Here is a 16,758-nt window from a genome sequence, read left to right on the forward strand (position 1 = left end):
GTATAGTGAGAAGACTCACCTGGCAAGCAGAAAGCAGATATCCCCACACTTGAATCTCGAACTCGCCACCGCCTAACACGTAAGGAAAATACTCTCATGAATATAACTCTCGAGGCTAGAATAAATCCTCTCATAACACCCTCTTATGGGTAAAAGACTATTTTACCTCTCTTTTGGCCCATAGGCCACATCGCTGACCAAACCCTAAAAGTCAACGGCCAACCCTTGGTCGAAACCAAAGTCCTCAATCTAAGTCAACCCCTGACTGACCCTACTTGCCGGGTCAACCCTGTGACTCGTCGAGTTCCCATAATCAGAACTTCACTCAAGCTGCGACCTAACTCGCCGAGTCACCCCGAGACTCACCGAGTCCAACAACTCTAAGTCCACTCGCACACGACTCACCGAGTCATCCCTCGACTCACCGATTCTCGACTCAACCAGAGAATATTTGGGACTCTTCGACAAGACTCGTCGAGTCCAAGAATAGACTCGCCGAGTCTACGGCTATCTTCAACTTACTCGCCAAGTTGTTCATACAACTCGCCGAGTTCCAGGCCATCTTCATCCAACTCTTCGAGTCCACCCATGTGACTCGCCGAGTACCACCAGTCTGAATACATTCTGAAGCATTCCACGCCATGCAACTGCTCCAAAACATAGATCCAGTCTCCTACCACTCATCCATCACGTAAAGTGGCAAACTTTACGTGAATCCAAAGAGATCTAAGCCATTTGCACATTGGGCTAGGGTTTGGGACATGTAAGCTTCACTAAACACTCCAACACAGGGACTTTCATGCTCTCTGATTCTTCTCCCTTCCAGATCTGAGGTAGCAACCTCAGATCTAACCTCTAGATTTCCCATTTCATCCATAGACAATTTCTTACAAACCCCAAAATGAAGAAACAACATAACAACATGTCAATAACGAGATATTACCTCTAATTGATGCCCCAACTGCAATGCAATTCGAATCCAAGCAAAGCCCCTTGCTCCAAGCCTTCAATCTTCCCAAAATTCCTTCAACCATTACTTCTCCAAGCTCCAATCCACTCAACAATGGTGCTTCTCCGTGATTTAGAGTTTTCTGGGGCTTAAGGGGTAAAGAGGCTGGGAGGAAGACATAATGATCATTATATAAGGCTCAACCCCGAGAATTAGGGTTTTCTCCACTCAGCGCCTACTCGCCGAGTCCATTACACTGACTCGCCGAGTCGGCCACTTAACACGCGACCAAGTCGCGACTCTACTCGCCGAGTCCACACATGGACTCGTCGAGTCACTCTTTCCCAATTTACTCTTTTAGCCCTTCAACTCTACTCATGATATTTCGGGATGTTACAGGAGGGAGTTGGGATATGTATCTTCCGTTAGCGGAATTTTCATATAACAACAACTATCATGCCAGCATAGGTCAACCTACCTTTGAGATGATCTACGGGAGGAAGTGTAGAACCCCAATATGTTGGGGCCAGGTCGGTCAGAGAGTCACCTAGGAAAGGTAAGGGATATGGTCCTCCTGAAGGTGTCACCTTGGAAAGGTGTCATCCGGTTCAGGAAGCGAGGCAAGTTGGGCCCCAGGTACATCGATCCTTTTAGAGTTACGGATTGGGTGGGTCGTGTGGCCTATCATTTGGAACTTCCAGCAGAGCTCATCTAGATTCATAGCATTTTTCATGTCTCCCAGTCATGGAAGTGTTTGGTGGATGACTCTGCAGTTGTGCCTTTAGAGGATATCCACGTGGATGACAGCCTAAAGTAAATTGAGAGACTGGTGGCGATTCTAGATCGCAAGACGAAAACCTTGAGGAAAAAGGTTGTATAGTTGGTGAAGGTGCGGTGGATGAACCGCAAGGGGCCAGAGTGGACTTGGTATCCCGAGTAGCAGATGAGAGAGCATTACCCAGAGTTATTTGAGGCAGTAGACTTTGAGGAAGAAGTCTAAGACAAGTGGGGGAGTCAACGTCATTGGTTTAGTCCTTTGTTCAAATTATCTCCAACTTTTTCCATTTTCCTTCAAAGGGTAAATCTTTTGAGGGAAATGATTGTTGATCGCATTTTAGAAAACCATCTTTGATATCTGACACCATTTCTCCCCTTATTCCTGTTTCTTCTTCGTCATTTCTCACTATAAACAGCAATCGTTGGTTTAGTCCTTTGTTCAAGTTTGTATTATTGTTTCAATCTTCATTGTTAATCTTCGCCCTTGTCTTATTGATCTTATGGAAGCAAGGGATTTTTGGTTTTTATGTTTTTATGTTCGTTTTGTTGATACATGAAGTGATCCTCTTAATTTTGCCTACCACAGTCTACAACTCTCCGCAGTCAAGCTTCTTCATTAATCACATCCAAAGTCATCTAAAGCTATCACAGTCATCTTTCTATACTTAGTTTACTTTTATCTATCTTTTTGTAATACTCTCTATTATCCAGTATGCCTTGCATGGCTACTCTTAGAGAGTGAATCACTTGTACTTCATGAGTCTCTATAAATAGAGCTCACGCCTTAGCAATCAATACAGATCTCTCTGTACTCATCTCTAAATCTTAATTATCTTCAAATTATCCTTACGCATCTCATATCTTTCTTACTCTCTAAAATCCTCTTGAACACAACTGAGTAATACTTCTCTTTGGAGCAAGTCATTCTTGACTTTATCACTAAGATTGATCTCACTCGCTAACTTGGTTTGAATGCATTCCATGTTATGAATCAACTTATGTGTTTACTTGATATATCACATGCTGTCATTTATGTTTCTTTACTTTTCCGCAACTAACTATTTAACCATCTAACATATTAACTTATTATTGTTGAGCTTTTAGATCCATTGAGATTAACTAATTTCGCAGCTATACTTGTTCTAACGTTTGTTCAAGTGTGTCTCAAGTTTTTCTCTCAACACGTTTTGGCTCTGTTTATGTTTAATCGAAATTCTTAATGCTTCGTTCTGTCCTTGTTGTTGTTCTGTTGTTCGATTACTTCTCATTGTTCAAGTTTTTTTTTTTTTCGTGTTTATTATTTAGGAAACCTTATTTTTTTTCTATATACGATATTCGTGTTTCTCTGTTTGCTTTGGTCCGATTTTCTTTTAACCGAAGTATTTTTTTTGTTATGTTTCTTGTTTATTATTGCAAAAGTTATTATATTATTTACTATTGTTACTTTTTGATATCATTTTTTTTATATAAACGTAATTTTATCAAATCTGTATGTTTATCTGTTTGTTTTTTTATGAGTTGTTTTTAACAACAAATGTTAGTTTCTTTTGTTAATATTTTGTTTATGTTGATTAGTTAGTGTATTTATATCGATTGATTTTCATACATTGATTCATGTTGGTAGTTTCTATGTAAGGAGGGTGTAGTTATTTTGTTTTGATATCGTTTTTTTTTATATATAAATGTAATTATATCAAATGTGCATGTGTTTATGTATCCGGTTCAAAGTTATTCGTTTTAAAATAATTATGAATGTGATTAGGATTAAACTTTATATAAGTTTTAAAATGTAAAATAAAACCTTTTTGTTTTGCTTTGCAATCGAACACGCAACCTTAAAAGATGCAGTAAAGAAGCAAAAATATGATAAAATATGTCAAGAAAAAGTATGACACTCCATTGATGTTCCTTATGGTTTATGTTAAAGCTGGATATTTATATTTTATTATTAACTTTAACTAAAATGGATGAAGATGTTCATGGAGTTTTTTATTTAAGCAATTCACCTCTCTTTGTGTTTTAGATATACAAGGACGATGGTAAGTAAAAAGGTGCTTGGGTAGCAGCTAATGTATTAAGTTTATAGGATGAAAAAGGGTTGGTCAGTTACACTGAAATTCAATCTCCAGATGAAGGTAAGATACGTTATGTAAGTTAAGATGACATGATACTCCATCAAAATAATTCAAATATTGATCATTATTCAAATAACTCATTTTGGTAGAGCATCTTTCTATTTATAATTAAATGTATATATTTATTTATGAATATAAGTATAATCGTAGGAATTGAGATGTAATTTATATTCTTGCATATTTTTCTATGATTACAAAGATTGTATAACTCGTTACTCGGTACTTGTTTGGCCGACTACTGAGTAGCAAGTACTCGGGAGTACTCGGATTTGGTAATTAATGTAGAAATACTTTTAAGGAAATTATATATATCAAAATCATAAGTTGATTGAAATATATATATATATATATATATATATATATATATATATATATATATATATATATATATATATATACTAGCCGTCTACCCGCGCAAAGCGGCGGGGCACGTGAGTTCTTTCGGTGATATGTTTCCATTACAAAATTGTTATGTTAAAAAAAAGTACATGTTGAAGACAATATAATCAAACTATGGTGTTATTTGTTACATCATGCATCAAATAACCAATAAAAAGCAACCAATCAAGACGACACAAAATATTAATCGTGCAATACTTCTTTATACACCACATTTGCTGTATAAACCCCATCACCTTTTGAATTTTCGTTAGGGTTTACTAATACTTTTGTATTGCAACGTGAAACCCCTCTGGACAATGCAACATAAAGTTGTCCATGCGAGAATACTGGTTCTGGAAGATAGATACCTACATATGGAATTGTTTGTCCCTGAGCTTTATTGATTGTCATTGCAAAGCACAATCGAATAGGAAACTGTTTCCTCATTAGAGGATCGATGGTTGCTACTAATTGCTTGTAACTGGTATTGGTTTCATATCGATGGATGTGGATTCGCATATGAAATCAATTGTGTTCGCATCTATGAAATCAGTTCGCATATGACATCAATTGAATTCGCATTTGGTTTTGTGGGTCAAAACAGTTCGCATAAGAAGTTCACGACTTGTTTGAGGTTAATTGATTTTGATTTCGCAAGCTTGGAGTCGGAGATCTGGATTGTGTTCGCATCTATAGAATGCGAGGAGAATTTAATGGTGATATTCAGTTCGCATTTGGTGACACAAGTACGTGGTTGATGATTTTTGGTTGGTTCGCATTTGAAATCAGTGGGTTTCGCATTTGGGTTCGTATCTGGGTTTCTCAAACAACTGAAATGCGAATATGAGACAACTGATTAATTTCTCAGTTAATGCGATGAAATGCGAATGAACTCAAAGACGGATGGATGCAAGATGCGAAGAATTTGAATGAAAATGCGAAGTTTTTAATGTATAAATGCGAATTGGGGAAGAAAGCTTAGAGTTTCGCATTTGGCACCTGATCTTTTCAAGAAATAATATAAGTGGTCCAACTTCGCAAAATGGGGTCATTTAATCAGAAAATCGATCATTCTTCAAATATGACATTTAATCAGAAAATCGATCTAAAAATGAGACATTTGGTGTTTATCGATTTTTCAGGGTCGACGGGTTGTATGAAAAGCGAAGGCTGAGTAATTGAAAATTAGAGGATCGATGGTTGCTACTAATTACTTGTAACTGGTATTGGTTTCATATCGATGGATGTGGATTCGCATATGAAATCAATTGTGTTCGCATCTATGAAATCAGTTCGCATATGACATCAATTGAGTTCGCATTTGGTTTTGTGGGTCAAAACAGTTCGCATAAGAAGTTCACGATTTGTTTGAGGTTAATTGATTTTGATTTCGCAAGCTTGGAGTCGGAGATCTGGATTGTGTTCGCATCTATAGAATGCGAGGAGAATTTAATGGTGATATTCAGTTCGCATTTGGTGACACAAGTACGTGGTTGATGATTTTTGGTTGGTTCGCATTTGAAATCAGTGGGTTTCGCATTTGGGTTCGTATCTGGGTTTCTCAAACAACTGAAATGCGAATATGAGACAACTGATTAATTTCTCAGTTAATGCGATGAAATGCGAATGAACTCAAAGACGGATGGATGCAAGATGCGAAGAATTTGAATGAAAATGCGAAGTTTTTAATGTATAAATGCGAATTGGGGAAGAAAGCTTAGAGTTTCGCATTTGGCACCTGATCTTTTCAAGAAATAATATAAGTGGTCCAACTTCGCAAAATGGGGTCATTTAATCAGAAAATCGATCATTCTTCAAATATGACATTTAATCAGAAAATCGATCTAAAAATGAGACATTTGGTGTTTATCGATTTTTCAGGGTCGACGGGTTGTATGAAAAGCGAAGGCTGAGTAATTGAAAATTAGAGGATCGATGGTTGCTACTAATTACTTGTAACTGGTATTGGTTTCATATCGATGGATGTGGATTCGCATATGAAATCAATTGTGTTCGCATCTATGAAATCAGTTCGCATATGACATCAATTGAGTTCGCATTTGGTTTTGTGGGTCAAAACAGTTCGCATAAGAAGTTCACGATTTGTTTGAGGTTAATTGATTTTGATTTCGCAAGCTTGGAGTCGGAGATCTGGATTGTGTTCGCATCTATAGAATGCGAGGAGAATTTAATGGTGATATTCAGTTCGCATTTGGTGACACATGTACGTGGTTGATGATTTTTGGTTGGTTCGCATTTGAAATCAGTGGGTTTCGCATTTGGGTTCGTATCTGGGTTTCTCAAACAACTGAAATGCGAATATGAGACAACTGATTAATTTCTCAGTTAATGCGATGAAATGCGAATGAACTCAAAGACGGATGGATGCAAGATGCGAAGAATTTGAATGAAAATGCGAAGTTTTTAATGTATAAATGCGAATTGGGGAAGAAAGCTTAGAGTTTCGCATTTGGCACCTGATCTTTTCAAGAAATAATATAAGTGGTCCAACTTCGCAAAATGGGGTCATTTAATCAGAAAATCGATCATTCTTCAAATATGACATTTAATCAGAAAATCGATCTAAAAATGAGACATTCGGTGTTTATCGATTTTTCAGGGTCGACGGGTTGTATGAAAAGCGAAGGCTGAGTAATTGAAAATTAGAGGATCGATGGTTGCTACTAATTACTTGTAACTGGTATTGGTTTCATATCGATGGATGTGGATTCGCATATGAAATCAATTGTGTTCGCATCTATGAAATCAGTTCGCATATGACATCAATTGAGTTCGCATTTGGTTTTGTGGGTCAAAACAGTTCGCATAAGAAGTTCACGATTTGTTTGAGGTTAATTGATTTTGATTTCGCAAGCTTGGAGTCGGAGATCTGGATTGTGTTCGCATCTATAGAATGCGAGGAGAATTTAATGGTGATATTCAGTTCGCATTTGGTGACACAAGTACGTGGTTGATGATTTTTGGTTGGTTCGCATTTGAAATCAGTGGGTTTCGCATTTGGGTTCGTATCTGGGTTTCTCAAACAACTGAAATGCGAATATGAGACAACTGATTAATTTCTCAGTTAATGCGATGAAATGCGAATGAACTCAAAGACGGATGGATGCAAGATGCGAAGAATTTGAATGAAAATGCGAAGTTTTTAATGTATAAATGCGAATTGGGGAAGAAAGCTTAGAGTTTCGCATTTGGCACCTGATCTTTTCAAGAAATAATATAAGTGGTCCAACTTCGCAAAATGGGGTCATTTAATCAGAAAATCGATCATTCTTCAAATATGACATTTAATCAGAAAATCGATCTAAAAATGAGACATTTGGTGTTTATCGATTTTTCAGGGTCGACGGGTTGTATGAAAAGCGAAGGCTGAGTAATTGAAAATTAGAGGATCGATGGTTGCTACTAATTACTTGTAACTGGTATTGGTTTCATATCGATGGATGTGGATTCGCATATGAAATCAATTGTGTTCGCATCTATGAAATCAGTTCGCATATGACATCAATTGAGTTCGCATTTGGTTTTGTGGGTCAAAACAGTTCGCATAAGAAGTTCACGATTTGTTTGAGGTTAATTGATTTTGATTTCGCAAGCTTGGAGTCGGAGATCTGGATTGTGTTCGCATCTATAGAATGCGAGGAGAATTTAATGGTGATATTCAGTTCGCATTTGGTGACACAAGTACGTGGTTGATGATTTTTGGTTGGTTCGCATTTGAAATCAGTGGGTTTCGCATTTGGGTTCGTATCTGGGTTTCTCAAACAACTGAAATGCGAATATGAGACAACTGATTAATTTCTCAGTTAATGCGATGAAATGCGAATGAACTCAAAGACGGATGGATGCAAGATGCGAAGAATTTGAATGAAAATGCGAAGTTTTTAATGTATAAATGCGAATTGGGGAAGAAAGCTTAGAGTTTCGCATTTGGCACCTGATCTTTTCAAGAAATAATATAAGTGGTCCAACTTCGCAAAATGGGGTCATTTAATCAGAAAATCGATCATTCTTCAAATATGACATTTAATCAGAAAATCGATCTAAAAATGAGACATTTGGTGTTTATCGATTTTTCAGGGTCGACGGGTTGTATGAAAAGCGAAGGCTGAGTAATTGAAAATTAGAGGATCGATGGTTGCTACTAATTACTTGTAACTGGTATTGGTTTCATATCGATGGATGTGGATTCGCATATGAAATCAATTGTGTTCGCATCTATGAAATCAGTTCGCATATGACATCAATTGAGTTCGCATTTGGTTTTGTGGGTCAAAACAGTTCGCATAAGAAGTTCACGATTTGTTTGAGGTTAATTGATTTTGATTTCGCAAGCTTGGAGTCGGAGATCTGGATTGTGTTCGCATCTATAGAATGCGAGGAGAATTTAATGGTGATATTCAGTTCGCATTTGGTGACACATGTACGTGGTTGATGATTTTTGGTTGGTTCGCATTTGAAATCAGTGGGTTTCGCATTTGGGTTCGTATCTGGGTTTCTCAAACAACTGAAATGCGAATATGAGACAACTGATTAATTTCTCAGTTAATGCGATGAAATGCGAATGAACTCAAAGACGGATGGATGCAAGATGCGAAGAATTTGAATGAAAATGCGAAGTTTTTAATGTATAAATGCGAATTGGGGAAGAAAGCTTAGAGTTTCGCATTTGGCACCTGATCTTTTCAAGAAATAATATAAGTGGTCCAACTTCGCAAAATGGGGTCATTTAATCAGAAAATCGATCATTCTTCAAATATGACATTTAATCAGAAAATCGATCTAAAAATGAGACATTCGGTGTTTATCGATTTTTCAGGGTCGACGGGTTGTATGAAAAGCGAAGGCTGAGTAATTGAAAATTAGAGGATCGATGGTTGCTACTAATTACTTGTAACTGGTATTGGTTTCATATCGATGGATGTGGATTCGCATATGAAATCAATTGTGTTCGCATCTATGAAATCAGTTCGCATATGACATCAATTGAGTTCGCATTTGGTTTTGTGGGTCAAAACATTTCGCATAAGAAGTTCACGATTTGTTTGAGGTTAATTGATTTTGATTTCGCAAGCTTGGAGTCGGAGATCTGGATTGTGTTCGCATCTATAGAATGCGAGGAGAATTTAATGGTGATATTCAGTTCGCATTTGGTGACACAAGTACGTGGTTGATGATTTTTGGTTGGTTCGCATTTGAAATCAGTGGGTTTCGCATTTGGGTTCGTATCTGGGTTTCTCAAACAACTGAAATGCGAATATGAGACAACTGATTAATTTCTCAGTTAATGCGATGAAATGCGAATGAACTCAAAGACGGATGGATGCAAGATGCGAAGAATTTGAATGAAAATGCGAAGTTTTTAATGTATAAATGCGAATTGGGGAAGAAAGCTTAGAGTTTCGCATTTGGCACCTGATCTTTTCAAGAAATAATATAAGTGGTCCAACTTCGCAAAATGGGGTCATTTAATCAGAAAATCGATCATTCTTCAAATATGACATTTAATCAGAAAATCGATCTAAAAATGAGACATTTGGTGTTTATCGATTTTTCAGGGTCGACGGGTTGTATGAAAATCGAAGGCTGAGTAATTGAAAATTAGAGGATCGATGGTTGCTACTAATTACTTGTAACTGGTATTGGTTTCATATCGATGGATGTGGATTCGCATATGAAATCAATTGTGTTCGCATCTATGAAATCAGTTCGCATATGACATCAATTGAGTTCGCATTTGGTTTTGTGGGTCAAAACAGTTCGCATAAGAAGTTCACGATTTGTTTGAGGTTAATTGATTTTGATTTCGCAAGCTTGGAGTCGGAGATCTGGATTGTGTTCGCATCTATAGAATGCGAGGAGAATTTAATGGTGATATTCAGTTCGCATTTGGTGACACAAGTACGTGGTTGATGATTTTTGGTTGGTTCGCATTTGAAATTAGTGGGTTTCGCATTTGGGTTCGTATCTGGGTTTCTCAAACAACTGAAATGCGAATATGAGACAACTGATTAATTTCTCAGTTAATGCGATGAAATGCGAATGAACTCAAAGACGGATGGATGCAAGATGCGAAGAATTTGAATGAAAATGCGAAGTTTTTAATGTATAAATGCGAATTGGGGAAGAAAGCTTAGAGTTTCGCATTTGGCACCTGATCTTTTCAAGAAATAATATAAGTGGTCCAACTTCGCAAAATGAGGTCATTTAATCAGAAAATCGATCATTCTTCAAATATGACATTTAATCAGAAAATCGATCTAAAAATGAGACATTTGGTGTTTATCGATTTTTCAGGGTCGACGGGTTGTATGAAAAGCGAAGGCTGAGTAATTGAAAATTAGAGGATCGATGGTTGCTACTAATTACTTGTAACTGGTATTGGTTTCATATCGATGGATGTGGATTCGCATATGAAATCAATTGTGTTCGCATCTATGAAATCAGTTCGCATATGACATCAATTGAGTTCGCATTTGGTTTTGTGGGTCAAAACAGTTCGCATAAGAAGTTCACGATTTGTTTGAGGTTAATTGATTTTGATTTCGCAAGCTTGGAGTCGGAGATCTGGATTGTGTTCGCATCTATAGAATGCGAGGAGAATTTAATGGTGATATTCAGTTCGCATTTGGTGACACAAGTACGTGGTTGATGATTTTTGGTTGGTTCGCATTTGAAATCAGTGGGTTTCGCATTTGGGTTCGTATCTGGGTTTCTCAAACAACTGAAATGCGAATATGAGACAACTGATTAATTTCTCAGTTAATGCGATGAAATGCGAATGAACTCAAAGACGGATGGATGCAAGATGCGAAGAATTTGAATGAAAATGCGAAGTTTTTAATGTATAAATGCGAATTGGGGAAGAAAGCTTAGAGTTTCGCATATAAATGAAAGTACGATGCTATTCCTTGTATTTAGTTGTTTTCAATGCAAAGAATAAGATAAAATGGAAGTACGGTATTAGCTAATCTGCAATTGCATTCAAATATTAAGAATATTGATAATACCAAATGTGCAATTTGGGTTAAAAAAAACTTAACTTGAGCTTGTAAGGGGAGATAATTCTCTAGAATAAAATCACTCTTTCTTTTAATCGTGAGAATCACAATCAGTTGAACTGTTGAAGAGATGAAGTAACAGGTCGTGCTTCGAAAAAATGAGAGAGTGGACATCAAATGAAAAAATTATCCAAAACCTATAAATCAGATAAACTAAAACAACTTAAAAAAATAATAAAATTCTTACAATCCAAAAACAAAACCAAGATGAATTAAACACAATAATCATAGTCAAGTTTTGAAATATATTGAATTAACTTGAACCAATATTCTGCACATTGGGTGTTAGGCAATATACTCCTGCAAAAAATAATGTAAAACAAGCTCATAAATTGTGAATAAAATAAACAACTAACCCTAAAACTGGTTGGAAATAGTGTGTGCTGATCTCATCAAATAATCTGGCATTTATGAATAGCTCTAAATAATCTTAAACAACATAGGTGAGTGTAAGAATCGATATATCCATGAAACACAGAGTAAAATCATTATATGACAATTAAGTAAAACTAAAAAAAAACATGGAACAGAGAATTTGATAGAACTATTTACCTGGATAGTGGTGAAGATGGAGATGGTTAGTGAAGGCTTCAACGTTGGGGTTTAATTAGAGTGTGAATACAAAGATAGGGGAGAAGACAAAGATGGTAGACGATGGTGGTGAGGTCATGATAACAGTTCGATTTCTGTGATTTTCACCCAATTCATAACAAAAATTGTTATTTTTCTTGAAAACAAACATTAATTAAATGGATAAGGATTCAACAACTACAGTAAAATGATAGAGTAATAAGATATTTCCTTCATTAACTGGAGTCCATATCAGTACAGATAGTTGAAGATATACCTGAATTGATACAGATAGTTGAGAAATGTCAAAAGGACACAAATACCCTTAGTACCACTTAAACAAGAAAGCTTTACTCTAGATACACTTATACAAGAATATTTAATATACAAATGATTACCCAAAATGTAGACAAACATCAGAACCTGAAATGGAGAGGAAACACCGGAAATTGAGAGTAAACATTGACGATTATGTGATAAATGACTGAAAAGAACACTTTAAAATTGCTAACAAAAACCTGTATTGTTAGAGAACGTTTGTAAATTAATAGTGTTTGCCTCCTGGTTCTGCAATAGAGAGAGAGAGAGAGAGAGAGAGAGAGAGAGAGAGAGAGAGAGAGAGATGGTTGGAGACCTATGACCACAAAAAGAGAATATGTGTGTGCATATGGCTTAAAGAGCACTAACCTTGAAATCGTGTTGGATCCTGGTCCACTGTGACACTTGTTGTGAAAATGGTTGTCTGAGGTTTCTAGAGAGTCGAGTGCGACCAGCTGTGAGTAGTAGATGGTTAGGTCTCCAGGTATGTGTGTAAAATGCGTAACACTTACGACCTCACAGATAAGAAATTTTTTGCAGTCAATTGGTCATATAAGGGGATGGGGCAGAGATATGAAGAAAAAGATTCGTTCTAGACTTGACCGGTGCAATCGATCAAAATCAAATAATTAGAGAATAGAACAGTAGCATATGCTAGATGTCGAGAGATGGGGGTTGTGAACGGTGGTAAGATGAAGTGCGATGATGATGAAGGTGGCCTGTTTGATGGTAGTGAAGGTTATGTGACAACAAAGTTTACTGATGGTGTTGTGATGTTCGATATTCGGGTTTCTAAAGGAGATATGCAAGAGAAGAGAAAGGCAGAGGTGTTTAGCAGCGACTGTAATGGTCTCAGTGGTCAAGGTGTGGTGGGTAACTGCGTCGAATATGGGAGGAATTTTAGAGTATTTAATAGAGAGGGAGAGAGTTCAAGGAGAGAAGAGATGGCGACTCATCTAGGGTTATTCTACAAGGAAGGGCTATAGATACTAAGATAAGAGATGATATATAAAGTTTATCTATAGACCGATTCAATTGGCAAAATCTGAGGAAGACGGGTTCTTCTTTGACCAGTTCAATTTGAAGAAGAAAGCCAAAGCCTATTCAATATGTACGTAATTCATGTTAACCGCGTAAGATTTGGTATTTTTCTATGCATAAACTCATTGTAAATAGCGTAATAAGGGTTATACCTCTTAAAATTTAATATTATTTTATTAATGATTACTTGTACTAACAGCTTAATGGTTTGGACGTCTTAAAAAATATTATTATTATATTGAATCTATTTATGGAAATAGTTGGATTTCTATTATAAGGTAGTATAGATATATATATATATATATATATATATATATATATATATATATATATATATATATATGTGTGTGTGTGTGTGTGTGTGTGTGTGTTTGTGTGTGTGTGTGTGTTAAATAATAAATCATTAAGTATATTATACAAATTGATCACCGAGTTGACAGAGTTTTACAACATTACTCAGTTCAATAAGGGGTCGATCGGGAAATACTCGACGAGTTTTACAACACTGATGTTTACAGGCTATTTTGTGGTTGCGAGTTGATTCAAAGGAAATAATGGAGGTTGTGATCGATTCAAGAAAATGTCTAACATGGGGTTGGATTTTGCAATTTTTTTTACTATGAAGTGGTTTAATCATTATAATGATATACAAATTTATGATATTAATCTTGACATATTTATTTATGATTATAACTGTATACTTATATGAAACAAGTTTTTTACAAATTTATTTATGAACAAAAACTTTGTTAGATATAACAAAAGCGAAAAAATTACAAAATTCTTGATTTTTCATATAATGATATATTCATGTATGATTAGTCGTTTATTTTTTATTTATTATTAAATGAATTTTCTTTATCTCTAAATTGTGCTCATTTTAGATAACAATAATATTCTTTTGATTATATATGTGTTTATATATAAATGATTAAAACCAATATGAGGAAATGATTAAAACTACTCATAGTATTCTTTTAATTACAAATATCTTTCATTTATGATTAACATAATCATACCAAATAAAATCTAAATAAAAAAATCATTTTGCTTGATGAAAATTGAGAATTGTTTTATAAATGATGAAGAATTGAACACAATTTCTTGATAACATATTTATTTACCTAATTTAAATTGAACATATTCCTCGTATATCATTATCTTTATTTTATAATAATGGAGACTTTTTTTATAAGTGAGGAATAATCGAACTTAATTTCTTGATAACATATTTAATAACCAATTTTAAATAGAACGATGAGAAATATTAGAAAAACAAAACATTTTTTTTCTTGTCTTTCAAAAAATCAGTAGTATTTAAAAGAAATTTCAATGCATCTACTTTAGTTATAGAGATAATTAAATAATTTTTGTTGAATGTTATAGCTAAATTAATAAAAATAGCCGGTTATAAACCATCTTATTATTATGAATATCTTATTTTTTATTTATGTTAAATGAAAATGTAAGTTTCCTATAATGTCCTTAGATAATGATCGGTGTATAATGGTTCTTGTGTGCTTAAACTTTTCTTGTTCTCAATATAACATATCTCTCTCTCTCTCTCTTTATATATATATATATATATATATATATATATATATATATATATATATATATATATATATATATATATATATGCTAACGTTATTGTATTTAAACTAATTATTGTGTTATTGTATGCATAAATATTGGCTAATCATTTTACTTAATTTAAGAAAGTGATTAATAAATATTATTAAATTAAAGATAATTGAAAAATATCATCTAATTTCATTCTAAGGGTATTTTAGACAATTGAGATAAATTTAAAAAAGGAAAATTCCATATTTTTTGGGATAATTAACTCTCTTGATTTTAAAATTCTATTTTTTTAATTACTTTAATTTTAATAATAACGTAATTTTTTTAATTAAACCCAATTTTATTCTATTAGAATCATATTCTCTACGAATTTCAGGATAAATATTTCTATTAGAATGATATTCTATAAGAATGTCAACACCGACTAATAACACATTTTTGAATATAACTTCAAATTGTTCATTACATTCTTAAAAAGGTAAAAACTTTATATACTAGTCTATGACAATGAAATACTCACTAATAACAAATAAAAAATATGTATATTATTCGACCTAAATATTCTAGCAGAATATATTATTACATATACTTCTATCATTCTATTGTAGATTATTCTATCAAAAGAATAAGTCTTTCCTTGATCATCCATGAAATTAGATATTTAACGAAAATAATTGCGATGAATCAAATCATGTAAGAATAATATTCTTTGAGAATGCTTAGAATCACTTTCAAATTTGTTGTCCGTTCTACAAGCATTAACTTCTGTTAAAACAAAACCAGATTGTAGTTTAGATTCCAACAGAATTGGATTTCATTATTCCATTCCAACAAAATTGGAATTCATGATTCCATTCCAACAGAATCGGAATTACGTGCATAAACAGAATATGGCAATTTGCGAATAGGTTCACCATCTCCAATATCCACATCAAACACGTATTTACAAGTTTTTGTGGTATTAGTACAGAAGGCCAAAACTGGAAAGATACCTGCTGCCCTTGTAATGCGAAAGTAGAGAAGCATATCCCTCAAGTTCTTGGATCTCTACACTATGATTGTGGTACTATACCCAAGTACCTCCCCAAGGAATATTATAATCAAGAACGTTCTGGTGATGATACATATATAAATAAGAACAAACTTTCGTAGCAGAACTTGGTAATAGCCTTGGATTCCTCATGAGCATCTTGTAGTTTTATTCAGTTTTTCATATTGTTTTTCAATGGATTGTACCTAGAAAAAAGAAGTATGCAAGAAGTTTTACGATTTATAGTTGTTCCTCTATTGAAACGCAAACCTAGGGTTTAGAAGAGAGTGTCGATTATTACCATTACAAGTAGAATCGAGAAGGGAGTCAACGTCGGCCCAAATAGTCAACTCTGCTATTGATATTTTCCTCTATTGCTACAATTACAATTTGGCATCCAAAGTAAAAGGATGACAGCGAAACTACATATGATTCCAATTTCCTTTCGGGACCTCAGCCAAACTTATCGCACCAACAATCGGGGATTCACAATTTCAAATTTAAGACTTTGATTGAAGCAAAAAATAAATTTGTACTCGAAAAGGAGAAATATTTATTTTCTTACCATTGAAATGAAATCAACTGGTGATTCCGATAGGGGGTTACGGGGCATGGCAACATAAAGGAAAAAAAATCAATACCTTGATAAGAACTGAGACTCAACAAAATCGATTTGAGGTATGAGGAAATCCATTTCAGGCGTGACAAAGAGAAATTAATCATGTTTTCATTCATGGCGGTGGGTCGAGAGAAATTGAAAAAAAAATTGCGTTTTGTGGAGCCTTGGCAAAAGGAAACAGAAGTAGGACGAAGATAAGGCAGTGGGCGATATGTGGAAGTATTCCGTCGGACAAAAGAAAGGTCAAGCAACAATAGGGTTTTTCATAGGGAATG

The 16,758-nt window shown here is 34.7% G+C and overlaps 2 long non-coding RNA genes across 3 annotated transcripts; both read right to left on the bottom strand.

The window, feature by feature from the left end:
• Nucleotides 1-11,410: 11,410 nt before the first annotated feature.
• Nucleotides 11,411-13,276, bottom strand: LOC145001155 (uncharacterized). 2 transcript variants are annotated; one of them, XR_013661498.1, is made up of 4 exons: nt 12,579-13,275; nt 12,290-12,458; nt 11,874-12,168; nt 11,411-11,621 (listed from the first exon to the last, which is right to left on the bottom strand). It is a non-coding gene; the product is annotated as an uncharacterized LOC145001155 (long non-coding RNA). The 2 variants fall into 2 exon arrangements; XR_013661497.1 differs by having other exon boundaries at nt 11,874-12,458; nt 12,579-13,276.
• Nucleotides 13,277-15,641: 2,365 nt separating this feature from the next.
• On the bottom strand, nt 15,642-16,758 carry LOC145003479 (uncharacterized). The gene is made up of 2 exons (XR_013661968.1): nt 16,166-16,758; nt 15,642-16,070 (listed from the first exon to the last, which is right to left on the bottom strand). It is a non-coding gene; the product is annotated as an uncharacterized LOC145003479 (long non-coding RNA).

The sequence above is a fragment of the Lactuca saligna genome, chromosome 6 (genome assembly GCF_052625555.1).
Source record: "Lactuca saligna cultivar CGN05327 chromosome 6, ASM5262555v1, whole genome shotgun sequence".
NCBI lineage: Eukaryota > Viridiplantae > Streptophyta > Magnoliopsida > Asterales > Asteraceae > Lactuca > Lactuca saligna.